The sequence below is a fragment of the Orbicella faveolata genome, unplaced genomic scaffold, assembly GCF_042242905.1.
Source record: "Orbicella faveolata isolate gen_17 unplaced genomic scaffold, um_ofav_v1 contig_14, whole genome shotgun sequence".
NCBI lineage: Eukaryota > Metazoa > Cnidaria > Anthozoa > Scleractinia > Merulinidae > Orbicella > Orbicella faveolata.
Genome location: NW_028301541.1, coordinates 16,782,318 through 16,785,172, shown reverse-complemented (window position 1 = coordinate 16,785,172; position 2,855 = coordinate 16,782,318). Strand labels below are relative to the sequence as shown.

The 2,855-nt window shown below is 44.4% G+C and overlaps 1 pseudogene; it reads left to right on the top strand.

The window, feature by feature from the left end:
- The first annotated feature begins 706 nt into the window (after positions 1–706).
- On the top strand, positions 707–1,835 carry LOC149114265 (uncharacterized; annotated as a pseudogene).
- Positions 1,836–2,855: the final 1,020 nt, after the last annotated feature.

The window sequence follows — 2,855 nt, the reverse complement described above, 5'->3', positions numbered from 1 at the left end:
GAAGACTTTAGACTTTAGAGCTCACTCGCGCGTTTTTTTCTCCCAGAACGGAAGCAGTTTAATTGATTGCTTTTTCGAGCAAAAAAGTCACAGACAGGATAAACAAACAAGTCACGTTTTCTCCAGCTAGGGACAGTGTTTTAAATCAATTTTTAGCAAGCCAGACGCTGAACGAAAATCCCAGCCAGTAAATGATCTAACGCCAATATTTCCCAGCCAGCGTAGTTGCAGTCTGTCGAGGGACTCCGTCGGGTACTCCTGAAGCAACATATCCTCCAGAAGCTAGACGAGAACTCGTGTCTTGTCATACTGGACTGGGCAATGAAGTTTCTGCTTGTGCAATACAGAGAACAGATGAGTAATTTTTTGGCTAGAGGGGAAGAAGCTGGCATATCACTGTAGTAATCACTAGAGCAACAGTGGAGAGCAAGCATGAAGTCGAGTGTTTTGTACACATTTTCAACAACTGCTCCCAAAATAGCTTTGCCGTTCTTTTAATCATAGAGGACTTGCTGCGCAAAGTCAAACAGGAGTATTCAGTTGTGACAACAGCCTACCTCCGATCATGCAATGCTGGATGTCACCACAGTGGGGATCTGTTGCTAAGTCTTAGAGAAGTAGGGGTGAGAACCGGCCAGTACGATATGATTTCTCAGAGCCACAGGATAGGAAGACTGCTGTTATGAAGGCACACACAAAGCGTTGGGTTAACGAAAGGCACGACGTCGTCACTGCTGAGGATATGAAAGCAGCACTAGAATCCCGTGGTGGTATCAAAGGGTGCAGAGCAGCGGTTGTCGAGGTGGACACGACCAGGGAGAGAAACAAAGATAGCAAGATACCAGGTATTAGTGTGTTGAACAATTTCCAGTATGAGGAGTGTGGCATCCGTGTGTGGAAAGCGACCGACATCGGCCCTGGACGCCTCATCCCTATAGTGGTCTTGGAGTTTCACCACAAGGAGATACTGGGCTGAGGTTGATAAAGCCATTTGGTCAAGCTACACACAGGGGAAGTGTGGTTGAGAGCGTCAGGCACCAGTCCAAGATCTACTCTCGCCAAGAGACTGGATGCTTCCACACGTTCAAGACCCAAGCAGAGGCAGACAACCATATGGACACGGACAAGCACCATCTTGAGGTGGACTGCGAGTCCATGTATGACCGCGTTAGGAGGAAATGGGCGGGAATTACGACAGGGGTGACGTTTGCTCCGGATGTGCCATCAACCTCATCCAAGGTGAGGATAGTGGCAGCGCTGTCAGAGGATATGACCCTAGACCATTGGGGTAGGCTCTGATCATTAAGATAACAAACGACCCACCAGAATGACTGATAACGTCAAGACCTTCTTGATGAAGAGATTTGAAGAGGTTGCAAGAACTGGAAACAAGGCCGATCATGTGCAGGTAGCGAGGGAGATGAAGACCCTCAGAAATGAAAACGGAGAGCTCACGTTTAAGCCCGAAGAGTGGAGGCCTGCGCAGCAAATCAGCAGCCTGTTTTCACGTCAGACAGCGACGCTACGTCATAGGGGTATTGATGCGGAGGAAATTCCTGAGGAAGACATCGAGGTCGCAGAGTCGGAAATGGCCCTTGACACTCTTAGAAGTTTCGTGATGGATGATATGGGTAAACCAAGCCATCCAATCATCGTAGGTGTTAGCAATATCTGCGAACTTGTAAAGAACGAGGACCTCGACGCACTCAAACTGGCAGTTCTGAAAGAAATCTGCAGTCAGCTACACTGGACGACAAGTGGACCGCTGTCAAGAAAAAAGACTGTCTGAGGCCATTGAAAAATTTTCCGAGAGTTACGCATGTTTTCAAAAATAACGTCACATGGTTTTAGTAGGGAGGATCTCTTTGCTTCTACCCCCATCTTCTCTATTGGGGCCTTCTAGATAGGTGCAGGGAGACCCTTACATAACAGGGTTTATAGATACTTGTAAAATTGTGAGCAATATATGACTGAAAACTGAATCAATGCTATGGTAAAGACGGTAAAACCAAAACTGCAAGGATTTTTACGTATTGTTAAACGCCAGCTGTCCGTGTCCATTCTTAAATGCTATCGTGGATAAAGCCAATCCGGGTTTTCTTCATCGACGAAAAAGCTGTGCTTAAAGAAATAGGAGGAAGATTTCAGAAGCAATGAACACGGATTGATCAGCTTTAGTAACGTTTTGTCACTTTCCCAGTCAGGAATCTATTACGTAACAGTGTATTAAGTTTCGACTCACTAATTTGCACAGCCATGTTACTAAATGTGCGAATTACATTTCCTCTTCCACCGAATTGACTGTCATTTCGGCAACTTGTTTGCCTTCCATCACACGTAGTGAAAACATAACGCTGGTAGTCTCCAAAACTGTTCACTAACTTAAAAAACACAATCTTGAGTCTGTCTGGCATACTAATTGCGTGTCCGTGGTTATTAAAATGACAGAATTCGATTCGCGAACTGTCATGTTCGTTGTGGACCGTCAACGTCTGCAAGATCGAAACAACAGTAGTTTCAAAAACAAAAACTTAAAGTTATATTTTTCTCTTAGTCATAGTAAAAAAGCCAATAAACGCCTGCAACATGTCGCAAATCAAGAGGAAATTTTTCCCGGAAAAACTACAATTATGCAAATTAGGAAATTAGGTTAAAGTCCAGAGAAAGCTCACGCGACAGGATTTTAACTTGCCAAATGAGAGTTTGCGTATTTGTAAAGACTTTAAGACAGACTAATAAAAAATAGTTTTGATCTGGAAATAAACTGCCGCACTTTAGAGAAAACCAGCTTTGAAAATTGCCAAAATTCCTGTTACTTACGATCATCGCGCAGAATTCTATTGTCTTTCGCGACA